We start from the raw sequence: 14,000 nt of genomic DNA, 5'->3' as shown, positions 1-14,000 counted from the left end.
TCAGCAGGGCCATGATCTCTCAGGTATGGAGGGGAGGATCTCTTCCAACCCTTTCTCCTAGCTTTGGTGGTTACTGGCAGTCAATCCTTAGTGTTCCTTGCCATCTAGATGCAGCTCTAATCTCTGCCTCCATCATCACGTGCTTTTCTCCTCTATGTGTGTCTGTCTCTGTGTCTTCTCTTACAAAGACACCAGTCACCTTGGGTTAAGGGCTCACCCTACTCCACAATGACCTCATTTTAACTTACGTTGAATTAGATCTGCAAAGACTCTACTTCCAAATCAGGTCACATTCACTAGTACTAGGTGTTAGGACTTCAACATATCTTCCTGGAGGACAAAATTCAACCCCAAACACTACTTCATGAGAATTTTCTTTATCCTTGTTTTTGAAGAACAGAAATAACATGTAAAAGGGAAGGAGCTTGAATCCGGAGGCAGAATTTGTGGCTTCATCTGTAAAATGGGACTAAGAATCAGGAAAATGATATTCAGGAGACATGTGAAGATGCTTTTCAAAAGAAAAAGCTCTATAAAACTTAAAGTATGAAGTATAAGGGGTACCTAAGTAAATCAATTAAAAATGTGTATATTATGTTATTAGGCAGCCTGGGTTGAATTAAGAAGGAAGCTCAAGGCCACATTCATGGTCTCTGCAGTGGTAGTGAAGTCTTGGTGTACAGGGCTAGTTTTAGCCACAAACCGCTAGAGCTCAGGGTGTACCCTAATCACTCCTGGAGAAGAATTGTGCTTTGGAAAGATGTTGTCCCTTTAACTTCTAGGAAGCAATAAACATAGCTTGTTTGTTCTCATTTTGCCAGTTTGTCACAAAGAGGGGTGGCTCCTCTGGATAAATCACCTACCTCCTTATTTTCTCAATGGAAAGAACACCTCCAACCTGCCACTTCAAGCACTGAGTAGACTGAGCACCAAGTGAGAAATTGTGTGGCATCGTAGAAAATTCAGAGAACTCGTGCCTTAAGTTGGGTGAGACATTGTGCCTCAGTGTCGTCTGCTGTAAAATGAAGAAAAGAGACCAATACCAGAGATGTGCTGTGAGAGTTCATTGAAACAAGAGGTAAGCTTCATGGCAAGTGGTTGGTGGTCAATGCGTTAATAAGGCATAGGGACAGAAGATTGGCATTTTAATTCTTTGCAATTCAAAGCCAGCATTAGGATAAGACTGTATTAGCAGAGTTGAAGGAACAAACGATGCCCTGTAGAATGCTAAAATGGCTACTCAAGAAGATCAGTAGTGCTCAAGATGGACAGAAAAAAGTTTTGCCAAGACAGATGAAGTCTCTCTTCCAAGCCCGTGTCCTCACGTGTGCGGGGTTGAGGGAGGGCCACGGCCCCAGCAGGCAGCCTGAGCTGGATGGCCACAGTCCAGATGGCCCTGTGTCTGCCCAGGTGAATACTCACCCAGAGGACTGCCAATCAACAGCAGCAGGTGCCAGCCACAGCCAAAGGCCAGCTTCTAGGGACACAGGGCGGGTGGATAGAAAGCACTGCTCCATTCTCGCGCTCCTCCCACGACCCGGAGCTTAATTTTCATTTGCAGGGAGTTTCCATTTGGCATACTGACCTTCCTTTAGTGGGAAATACCAATAAAGCTGGGGCCAGCTGGGGCCTTGAGAGAATTTAAAATTACTCCAAGGATTGAGGTGGGCATCCATAGGGCAAAGAAAAGTCTGTTTATTTGTTTTTCCCCCCTTTCCTCCTTCTCCCAACTTCTTCAGAACTTTTGCCCTCTTTGTCACTTTGTCGGATTGCCAATTGACCTTCCTTTCTCCTCCCACTTGGAGATGGGCGTCCTATCTCACTTCCTATCAGGCAGTGAGGTTGAGGGAGAATGGGTCAGAGGCACAGATTTTGAATGGAAGTGAGAAATGATGATTCTGTTCAAGGAGATGATCTCTCATTTATTAGCATTTGTGTGTGCGTGTGTGTGTTTGTGTTGGGGATGGTGGTGAGAGTGTTTTCGGGCCTCTTATTAGAATGAATCAAGATTAGAGACTTCCACCCAGGGACAAAAAAAGAGGGCTATCTGGACTATAAATTACCATTACGCCAGTCTCTCTCTTCAGCCTCCTCCCATCCCACTCTTCTATGTGGGTAAAACCAGGAGTATATTAATTGTAGGGTAATTAAAATGCTGTGGGTGAAAGGGTGAGATTAAACGTTGGAAAGTTGAATTAGCAGGTGCCTGTTTTAAAATGCAGGTGAGCTGTCAGCCCTGAAGCAATCAAGAAAAGAAAACCAAACTACTACCAACTAATGATGCATGTCAATTCTCATCTCCTTGTTTTTTCCTCACATTTGGATGCAAACCCAGCCTAGTTTATAGCAGGACACAGCATGGCAAAAGGGGGCTATTTTGGTTTTCTTTTGTTTTGGAATCCTGAATATGCAACTTTGGATTTGGTAGCCTAAGCCTGAAAAGCGAGTAGTTGTCAGTGAAAAGTAAAGTAAATGTGCCCAGAGTTGATTCAGATCTAAGAATGATTAGGGGTGTTTGCTCTCGGCATAATTCATGACTTGGGAAGATCAGAATATATCTACCTGACTTGCTGGGTGAATCTCTCGTTAAAAGCATTACACAACCATTGTAAAAATTAAAAATCACGTTTTGATTTTTCAAATTTTCATTTAACATCCTAACACAAAATTTTGTTCTAAATCAAACTATGAGAAAGGTGCTTGGAAAGGCACCGAGGAAAGAAGGGCCGCAGCAATACAAGAATACCAGAATAACGTGAGAAACAAGACAGATGAGCAGCATCAGAAGCGGAGGGGCATGAGCAAGATGGTCCTACATTTCAGGGGTGATGAGAATGCTGTTCACTGGAGATCAGGGAAGTCTTCTCAAGAAAGAGGCATTGGGGGTTGGGTGTCAAAGAGGAGAAGTGGAGATTGAGGGGAGCACACTGGCTTTAAATGAGGAACAGAGATATAAAAAGAACATGGTTGGACTCTGTTGTAATAGTCCCATAGTCCGTTTTGGACACAACACAGGAAAAGACAGATTTTCTGTGTCAGTGTTTCTCAGCCCTGGTTTTGCATTATAGAAACACCAGGGAGCTTCTAAAAACCCTAATGCCCAGGCCACATCCTAGATCGACTGAATCAGAAAACCAAGGAGCTGGATCCAGGCATTGGCATTTTGTAATGGTCCCCAGGTGATTCCAGTGTGCTGGCAAGGTGAGAGACAGCCTGGCTCCAGCTGATCATTACAAATGAGTTCTTGATCTTATTCTCAATTAATGTAGCCTGGAGAGAAAAGGTACATTAAAAAACAACAACAACAAAAAAAAAAACAGAAAAAAAGAAACCAGCCCATTGATCTATTTTCACTAAATTATCTAGAGAACCATTATTAAATAGCTTCCTTATTCACCTAGAAATGAATATGGGAATAGCAGTAGAGAAAGATGGGACTAGAAAAAGAGAGTGTGGCTAAGTCATGGACGATCTTAATACCAGGCCAAGAGTTTTATTCGTTAGGTAATTCAGTTCATTAGGAAATAGGCAACAGGCAACACTGACAGTTTTAAGTTGTGGAGTGATCAAAAGTCACAGCTGTGGTTAGGGATATTTCTATGTTGGGTATTAGTAGGATGGAAGTGATGAAGGGAGAGAGGCCAATTAGGCCATGATTGCTTTGAGAATTGGAAGTACGTGAATGTGAAATCCCGGGGCAATAAAACGGACAGAACGTAGTGGGGCAAAGCTTCTCTCCATAACGTTCCTCTGGCCAAGTGACAAACATGAAGATTAGAAGTGCGGTACAGCCTTCTAAAGAAGCCAAGGTGAGTTGGGGCAAATGCCACTTTAGCCTGGGTTGGAGATATGCTACAAGGGGCAGGAACAGAGATGTGGGGATGAGAGGATACAGATTCCAAATAGAGACCAGAAGGATTGGTCTTCTGAAGGGTTTCCATTTTGGGGATGTGTGGTTGTATTTGATTTCAGATTCACTGAGGGAAAGAGTTACAGTTTGGGGTCACCCACCTCCCTCAGTCCCTAACCATGGGACTGTTCTCATAATCCCCTTTTCTGACACAGAAGGGAAGAAATAGTTTCATGGTATAGCACGGTATAAAAATCATGAAAGGTATAAAATTCAGAAAGAGGATGTGGTCACAGCATTAAAGGCTACAAAGAGGTCACAGTGGGTGAAGCCCCTGAATAGTCCTGAATGACAGCAGATTTTCACATGAGTGTGCAGAGATAAGTTAACATGGCAGGCCTGAGACAGCTGTCTTAGAAAGGCCTGCTTGTAAGATTGGCACCAGGCTGGCATCTGAAATCTTAAATTTCAGGAAGGTTTCCACAGTTGCCTAAGTGAGGAGTGGCTCACTGTGCCTGAACTGTGCGACTGGCTTATGCCGAACACCTGCTTTTCTTCTTGGAGTATGGCATTTTGGCAAGTGCTAGGCAGAGAGTGCCTAAGTGACCAGCCTCCAGCAAAAGCCTTGGACAATGAGTCTCTAATAAGCTTCCCTCGTAGACAATATTTCACATGTGTTGTTGCAACTCATTGCTGAAGGAATTTAGTGTGTTCTGTGAGAATCCATTGAGAGCGGACCCTTAGAAGCTTGTGCCTGGTTTCCTCTGGGTCTCACCCAATGCTCCTTTCCCCCTTGTTAATTTTGCCTTGCCTCGTTTTGCTGTAATAAATTGTAGCTGTGACTATATGCTGAGTCCCGTGAACCCTAGTGAATCACTGAACACGAGAGTGGTGTTGGGAACCCTTGACAATCAGAATGAGGAAAATTTAAGAGCATCAATTTGGTCAGAAAAACTGGGAGATCTTGAATGCATAAATTTTTAATAGCTGAATTAAGTGAGCCTATGTGCTTTGGAAAGTAATAAGGGAGAAAAATTTGGCTTTCTTTTTCTTTCTTTTTTTTTTTGACGGAGTCTCGCTTCGTCACCCAGGCTGGAGTGCAATGGCGCCATCTCAGCTCACTACAATCTCTGTCTCCTAGGTTCAAGCAATTCTCCTGCCTCAGCCGGGATTACAGGCTCCTGCCACCATGCCTGGCTAATTTTTGTATTTTTAGTAGAGATGGGGTTTCACAAGTTAGCCAGGCTGGTGTTGAACTCCTGACCTCAGGTGATCCACCTGCCTCGGCCTCCCAAAGTGCTGGGATTATAGGCATGAACCACCATGCCCGACCTGGATTTACATGGTTTATCTAAGCTTTCTGCTTATGATTAAAGCTGAAAGCTGGTGTTTTCTCCTTTAAAGAAGTAAAACGTGAACACAGTGAAAAGAGCATGTTATGAAAACAAACTTTAAGAGGAACAATTCCTGAATCTTTATAGCTGTATTGTGAAATTAAAAAATTTTTAAACTTCCTATTTGGTTTCCTGCTGCCTCTTGTTGAGCTGTGAGCACCTTCTCCAGGTGTCCAGACACACTGATGTGATAAGGCTGGTCCCTCTCACAAGTTTCCCGTCACTGCCCTCCCTCAACCATGACTTAGTAACATTCAAATGCACCAGTGAAATCCCTTTTCTTGTGTACTCCACCCTGACCGCCAGTGAAGGCACCTGACCACAGGTCCTCACTCTCTCTCGGCTCTCCCCAGTGCTTGGCTGAGCCCGCTTCCTTGGCACTCCTCCCATATGGCCCCCTCTCAGCATGCAGTAACTGGCTCTCCAGGACCTGCAAGTATCACACATCTTGTTTCCTGGAGCCTCTCCTGTGTCTTCTCTTGTGGCTGCACCTGACCGACCTTCGCCTAAAGGAACACAGAACAACAATACCACTCAGTGACATGTATTTTCCCATGTTGAATTTCAACATAATAAAAAAAGTACCTGATAAATGCTTAGCAAAGTAGCGAGAAAGGCTAATGAGGTAAATGTGCATGTTTTACCTGCATTAGTCAACTTGGGCTGCCATAGCAAAATACCATAGACTGGGTAGTTTTTTTTTTTTTTTTCCACAGTTCTGGAGGCTGAGGCTGGAAGTCCAAGATCAAAGTGTCAGGATGGTCCCATTCTAATGGGGACCCTCTTCCTGGCTTGTAGATGGCCACCTTCTTGCTATGTCCTCACATGGCCTTTCCTCTGTGTGCGTGACAGAGAGAAATCTCTAGTTTCTCTTTTCTTATAAGGCCACAGGTCTGTTGGATTAGGGCTCCATTCTTATACCTCATTTCACTTTAATCACCTCCTTAAAGTCGCTTTCTCCAATGCAATCACATGGAGGAGGTTTAGGGCTTCAACACATTAATTTAGAGGGAACACAATGCAGTCCATAGCATTACACATCTTGCCAAACCTTCACTTGACCTCCAACCACCATCTTTTTTCATAACCATCTTCCTCAAATGAGAGGGTATAGCTATGTACATTTCTTCACCAGACATCATACTTTGAACGCTTCATAATCTGTTTTACTCTTAAAACTCCACTGAAATTTCTTTTCTTGGTTTTCACACTCCTTAACTTCTCTGTTGTATCCATGGTGTTTTCTGTCCCTGTGTCGTGTCTCACAATTCCTTGCTCTTGTGGCTTTTCAAACAGTGTATTCATCTGGTTTGTAATTTATTTGCCCTCTTTTTTTCTTCCAACTGCTTTTGGAAAACTTTTAATTTGAAAAAAATACAAAATTGGAGAGAATAGTGTACTAAGCTCTCAGTGTATCCACCTCATCATACTATGACAAGTCTATTTTTATTGATATCCCCCTCCCCAGGATTATTTTGAAACAAATCCTAGATAACATTATTCATACGAAAATATTTCAGAAAGTATTATGTATTTTACAAAATTACAACCAGAATACTATCACATCTAAAAAAATTAACAGTAATTCTTTAATATCATCAAATATCCTGAAAGTGTTCAAAGATTCCTGATTGTCTCATAAATGTTTTTTCATAGTTAATTTGCTCAAATTAGAATCCAAACAAAACTCAAACACTGGCCAGGTGTGGTGGCTCACGCCTCTAATCCCAGCACTTTGGGAGGCCAAGGCAGGTGGATCACCTGAGGTCAGGAATTTGAGACCAGGCTGGCCAACATGGTGAAACCTTGTCTCTACTAAAAATACAAAAAAAAAAAAAAATTAGCAGGGAATGGCGGCATGCACCTGTAATCCCAGCTATTTGGGATATTGAGGCAGGAGAACCACTTGAGCCTGGGAGGCGGTGGTTACCGTGAGCCGAGATTGCACCGCTGCACTCCAGCTTGGGTGACGGAGTGAGATTGTCTCAAAAAAAAAAAAAACAAAACAAAACAACAAAAACAAAAAAACCTCAAACACCACCAGGTTGATGTGCCTCTTCAGTATCTTAATCTACAGTTAACACCTCCCTTTATGCTTTGTTTTGTTTTTTAATTTATTTTTTGAAGGCAGCAGGTTATGCATTCTCTAGAGTTTCTCAAGTTGAGATTTTGTTGATTGCATTCCACGGTGTCATCCCTGTAAATGGTGGTAAGATCTAGCAAGGCTTGATCAGATTCAAATTCAATTTTTTCCCCAAGAATATTTTAATTTTAGGCTGTGATACCAAGTGCTGTTTCTCATCCTTGGTCTTCAGGATGGGCTCTTGCTGAGCTTCAATCTTCAGATCTCAGTTCTTCTCGTGTTCTTTAGGAGCAGTAATATGTTCCCAAGTTTTAGCTATGACTTCTAAAAAGTGATAGAATGTTGGCCCAACATGATATAGAATTTAGCACTGAAAGAAAAGTTAGACAGCTGTCAACTCAAGTCTCCCAGAATGGTGTTTTCTAATCTACTTTGTGAATAATGAGCCCATAGGCAAAAATTTTGGGAAAACCCCGAGTGGGTAAACTAACACAATTTTCTTTACAATATAAAGGTACATTGCAAATCTAAAGAGGGAAATATGGTAATTAGTGTTTCCTAAACTTATTTCACCATACAACTACCCTTCATATGATATTTATTGAAGTTCTCTTATAAACGGTGTTTTACACTGAGAATGCTGAATAATTTGGTCACAGTGAAGGTCTAGGACCCTCAACCCTGTTTACAATCTAGTAAGCAGATGTTTTATCTGAACTGCTTTGTAAAGAATAAGACTTAATTTACATAAAAAAAAATGAATCTCCTGCCTTCACCTAAGTTTGAGCGCTCCGCCCCCCCCCCGCCCCCCGCCTCGGCCAGCAAGCCTGCCTTTCCCCTTGGGAATATGCTGTCACCAAAACACAGCAATGAAATCAACATCATCACTCTTAATACCTCTTCTTCCTTTCTTCTGCAGTGAGATAATACCTGCTTTTTAACAATGGACTTCCAGACTAAAGGTTATATTTTCTAGCATAGTAGCTGTTGTTTCTCAGTGTATAGTATGATTGAGGGCAGAACAATTCAAATTGATTCTTAGGAATATGAAGGGATGCCTTATTAGCAGAATAAAATGTATTAACACTTGATAATTCCCAGAAACATAACGGGCTCATGTTTGACTGCATTTTGAATCCCCACGGCTCTCACATCTCTTTAATTTTTTCTACTATTGTTTCCTACATTCACTGAGTTAGCATTTATCAAATATGCTTTGGGCTCTGTGTTTACTATGACAGATATGCCATGCTTCTTGTTGGGGGCTGGACATGGTGGATGACATCAGTCACACAAACTGTTCATTATAGCGAGTAGTACGTGCAGTGATGCTTTATGCAGGGTACTACGGGAGCACTGTGGCACTTTCGTTCTCATTAACCTTGTCACTAGGAAGTCATTTTAAATTCTCAAGACTTAGGACAGTGTTTCCTACTTTTGTTTCCTCCACACAGCTTGGAACAGAACAGTTCTGGGAACACAGCACTGATGAAACTCTTACTGATGAATTTACCTATACCTGTGTTTAAGCCTTGTGATCTGGTGAGTATTCAGTGAATTCTCTCGTCGTCTTTTCCTCCCTTTGTTAGGCAAAAATTATACAAATGTAAACCAGGTGAGTTTTACAGTGTGGTTTGATGGCAGCAAGTTTGAGAGGGACAAAATACCACTGTGACCACCTGCCAAAATTTCCATTTGCTACCTTGAGAACCAGACCCTGACGTGCAAGGCCTCTTGGACATCTGGAATGAATTCCTTTTGTTATGTGTATGTGGGTGTTTTCCAAGCAAGGGACGTTCCAGATTTAAGAAAGGAGTGAGAAACTTTTATCAGGAAAATTTATTCACAATTAAGAGGTACTTTGCTCTAGCTGTGGGTCACAGGAAAAGTTTACAAATGGCCAGTGAATCTGCTTCTTGACTTCTCTGAGTTCTGCAGTCATAATGAATTGTGTTCTTCCTTAGCTCTGGACAGAAGTCACCCTCTAAAGTTGGATCTGAGCAAAAAGTCTTAACTGGCTGATAGATCCCAGGTGATTTTTTTGGTTCACATATGGACAGCAGTTTTGTTATGTCAAATCCCAGCAGTTTAGCTTTGGGTCTAACTCTGGGTAAAAATGTTGATATTAAACTGGTAGCAAGTAAAAGCAATTCTAATTTTATGTTACACAAACTAAAGCTCCTTCTTTTGACAAAAACTAAAGGATTTAAAATTTCTTCTTGTTAATGTCGCTATAAAACTATAAACCTTCTAGAGGCTCCAATGTATAGAATTATATATACATGTACATTCACACCTACAGAAGTCACCTATCTCCCCAAATGAATTTATGTTTGTGTAACTACTTACATACTTGTGCCCAAAAGCTTGTATTCATGACTGGAAATGAACCCTAGCTGATGATATTGAGCAGGAAAATTTTATGTGAGAGTTTGGGTCTTTGCTGCTGAGATAGGAATCTTGCTGAATTTTAAAGGTGACTTAGTTAAAAGAAAGAAAACATAGTTCACCCTTTCAGTTGGAAGAGAACAGAGTGTTTAACAATAGGTTTCCTCTTTGAACTGGTGTTCCATGGGAAGAATGGCTGATAATAAATGGAAATGGTGGCTCGAAGAATGTTGTAAGTTTACTTCCTGACACAAGCCATTTAAAATCTATCATTTCTGAGGCAGACATAATTTCACTGACCCTTTTGTCTCATTCTTTATATCCTGCAGATTTGGCACTAGTTACTATTTCCTTGTGTTGAGCCTGGTCAGATGAGCTTGAGCTACATTATTGTTTCTTGTTTTTCTCTTTTTTTTCCGATGACTCACATTTTCACTAGATTAACAATAATACTAACCTTTTTTGGTGTAAAGCATAACACTGTGACATGTAATATCTCCTTGTAACTGAGCTTCACAATACACTTGCAAGGAAAGTAGAGGTGGTAGCAATATCTCTGTTTGGCCTATGAGGAAACTGAGACTTAGACAGCCTAAGAGAATTTTCTAAGCGTTCGCTGCCAGGGCCAAAAAGAGCTCCGGCTTGATTCTCAGTCTCAGATTTCAGATGCTTTTTCCAACATACTTCATTGATTTTACTGGGCAACTGGCATTCAGACATGTGGTGTGCACAGTTGGTATGTGTGGGACATTCAAGTGAACTTACCTAAAGGCAACAGAATAATCACTCGGAAGGACTGACCCAAATAGACACAGCTCTCTAACCCGTGTGAGCAGCAGGTTAGAATGTGGGCAGGCAGCCCAGAATGTGTCTCCTCCCGGGCAGACAGACAGGAATCTCTCTGGAGACTGGCCAGGAGGCCAGAAGGTCTCCCAGAGACTCAAGAGGGCTGCCAGGAGGAATCTATAATGATTCCGTTTTAGGTTTAAAGGACATTATAGTCACAGCAGGCATATCTGGTACTATACATGATGCTGACACAAATGCACATATATTGGCTTCTGATGTAGATAGATGATATCTTGCTGTGAAGGGTGAATGAACAGGCAGTTTTCTAGTTTTAACTTTCAGTCAAACCAATCAACATAAACCAGCCAGCAGCGTATGTGGGATGACAGATACTTCCAGATCTTTGCTGATTGCACTAGCCGGATAATTAATTTGGGCATAAGTCATGGTTGGACTCCTCTGCCACTGCATGTTCAGATTTTTCCCACGACTGATTGTGGCAGAGGCTGCTAATTCCCTACCCAACATCCACTTCATTCTCCTTTTTCAGTAATAGGACTCTGTTTTTATAGAGGACAGCCAGAGTGTAATTTAAAGATCATTTTCTATGTTTCCACTTTGCAGCCATGAGTGACTGTGTGGGTATGTTTTAGTCAGTAAAAGGTTAGCAGAAATATGCAGGACTTTTAGGAGATTTCCTTAAGGAGAAGTGGACTGACCTCCCTTCTTGCTGCCTGGAATATGGGTGTGGTAGCTCGTGCTCTAGAAGCTATCTTGTAAGTGTGGTGACCAGGTTGTCATTCTTAGGAATCTAAGAGTAGAGGACAGGTAGGAGCTTGAGTCATCCAAAACTCCATGAAGCTGCTGTGACAGTTCTGGCCTGCTGACCTCCAGACTTATTCTGTGTGTTGGGAAAAATGCTTCTCGCTTGCTTAATGCACTATGGTTGTTTGTTATATTGCAGTGGGGAATTTACACCAAGTGATGCATAGATGGGCACGTGGTGCTAGAAGAGATCTAAAATGCGATAAAAATAAAGGTGAAAAAGATTTTAAAATATAAAGGAAGAAATAATTTGAGGTCTAATAACAAAAGAAAAGAAGCAAGTGATGTCGCTGAGTGATATTTAACGCTGCTGTTTTCCATTTCTTTCTGCTCCTGCCCTTTGCCCCACTGTTTAAGCACCACTGCCCTGATGGCAGGAATGATACAGAGAGCAAAGTGTCAAATTACTGACTTCCAAAGGTTTGTGTATAGGCTCTTAATAGTCTATAGAAAAGATTATAATGTTTTTGACTTACGTGACTTTATTATGGAGAATTTACAACTCACTTGAGAGTAGGTGGAGTTGTATAGAAATCCTGTATAGTGGCCATTCAGTTTCAACAACCATTGGTCCTTGGTTAATCCTGTTCCATCTCTACCTGCATCCACTTCTCCTTTCTCATTGCTTTTAAAATAAATTTTATGTTTTGGAATAGTTTTAGATTTATGGAAAAGTTGCAAAGATAGGACAATTTTCACATACTCTTTACCTGTGTCTCCCTATCTTACAATACCGTGGTCGTTTGTCAGAATGAATACATTGGTATTGATATGAAACTATTAATTAAATCTAGACTTTATTCCTATTGCACCAGTTTTACCCCTAAAATTATTTCTCTTTTCTAGAATTCAATCCAAGATATTACATTGCATTTAGACCCTTATTATTTTGAAGCATATCCCAGATATCAAGTAGTTTTACCTTTTAGTCGGCCCTCCATATCCATCAGTTCCACATCTGTGGATTCAACCAAACACAGATTCATGTTTTTTGTTAAAGATGGTTGCATTTATACTGAACATGTGCAGATTTTTTTTGTCATTCCCTAAACAATACAACTATTTACAGAGCATTTACATTGTATTAGATATAATCGAGAGATGACTCAATGTATGCAGGAGGATGTGAGTAAGTTATATGCAAATACTACACTATTTTATATCAGGAATTTGAGCATTTGTAGATTTTGGTATCTGTGGGTGTCTGGGAATGAATTCTCCAGGGACAAGTGTATTTTAGTACACATCTCTAAAAGACAAGGACTCTTTCTCTTTAATGCAAATACAAAGTAATCATCACACCCCCAGTATAGCAACAACAAAAACATCAACATCAGATCAAATATTTTCTTGTAAATGTCATGTCCTTTTTACACCTTTTTTTTTCCCCCCAAATCCTGGATCCAAACATGACCTGAACAATAAGATTAGCAAGTATATCTTTTAAATATCTTTTATTCTATAGATGTCCCCTCTATTTCTTTTTTTTCTTTGCAATTTATTTGTTGAAGAAACAAGTTCGTTTGTCCTGTAGTTTTCCCATCCAGGTTTTTCTGATCATATCCTTGAAGAGTAGGTACATGTATTACGCTATGCTTTGCATTTTCATAAATTGACTGTAGAGATTGATCGGATTCATTCATTTACTCTTTCAGTTAGTTCTGACAATAATATAGGAAGTGGTGGGTTTTTCCAACAATAGGCACATACCATACTGTCTGGTTTTCTCTCTTTTTGGTGTTTGTGGCTGTTAATGTCCTTTGTTATGGAGGTTGCAAACCACTATAGATATTGTAATTCTAACGTTTCTTCTTCATGTATAAGCTGGAATGTTTTTTATAACGATCGTGTTTTCTCCACCCACTTATATTTGGTTATTGTGGTGCACACCATAGAGGAAGGCAAGATCAATGCTGATTCTTTATATACCTTATTTGTCACTTCTAAAAATAATGAGTTGGTTCACTATTAGCACCCTCCAATGTTGATCAGATAATTTAGAGCTCATAGTCAGGAAAATAAAGTGTTTCGTATGTGAAAGAGCAGGTGCTTGAGACAGAGTGTTTAGGATTCCCAAACTTTGTAGCTTGAGAGAGCAGACACCAAATCCCGGAGAGTTGTGAGCATGGAGAGAGAGAAATAGAGACAGAGACAGAGAGAGAGAAGGAAACACCTAGATACATTTGGTAGAACTTGAGAGCTGCAGACTTGGTGCCTCAGCTCTGAGCTATTCTCAAGGCCAATCTGGCACTGGAACAGCCGGTATTATGACAGTAGCAATGACTAAGGCAGGCACTTAGGGAGTCCCAAGGACAGTCTCACTGTGAATCCAGAGCAGTGCAGAGAAGGTGGGTGCAAGCTGCTGAGTCCCAGTGGAGGCTTAAAAGTGCTGAGAGGACCAACAGGCTGGAGGAGGCCTGTGGTTGTATGCGAACAACATAGTTTAATGAATACCAGGTTGAGAGAATTTCACATCTATGTCCAGGTGGGCAACCTACACCTGCACAGAAGCTGATGGGACACAGAGTGGCATGCAAACCAGACACTGGAAATTAGAGGCCCAGAGGAGAAAGGAAGATGGGCCTGGGGATAGGTCAGCCCTGAATTTGATCCGCTATTGCCCAGAAGAGATTATTTTCATTTTTTCAAAATTGAAAAAACTTAGCTCAAG

At 41.1% G+C, this 14,000-nt stretch overlaps 1 long non-coding RNA gene across 1 annotated transcript in view; it reads left to right on the top strand.

Moving 5' to 3' along the window:
• The first annotated feature begins 3,515 nt into the window (after positions 1 to 3,515).
• Positions 3,516 to 14,000, top strand: part of LOC140709919 (uncharacterized) — a 335,514-nt gene continuing 325,029 nt past the window's right edge. The window contains exons 1-2 of the long non-coding RNA XR_012090699.1: positions 3,516 to 3,809; positions 8,782 to 8,869. This is a non-coding gene — a long non-coding RNA (uncharacterized lncRNA). The remainder of the gene's footprint in view (positions 3,810 to 8,781; positions 8,870 to 14,000) is intronic.

This window comes from Chlorocebus sabaeus, chromosome 23 (assembly GCF_047675955.1).
Source record: "Chlorocebus sabaeus isolate Y175 chromosome 23, mChlSab1.0.hap1, whole genome shotgun sequence".
Lineage (NCBI taxonomy): Eukaryota > Metazoa > Chordata > Mammalia > Primates > Cercopithecidae > Chlorocebus > Chlorocebus sabaeus.
Note: the sequence above shows the minus strand (reverse complement) of the source record. Positions and strands in the feature narration are given on the sequence as shown.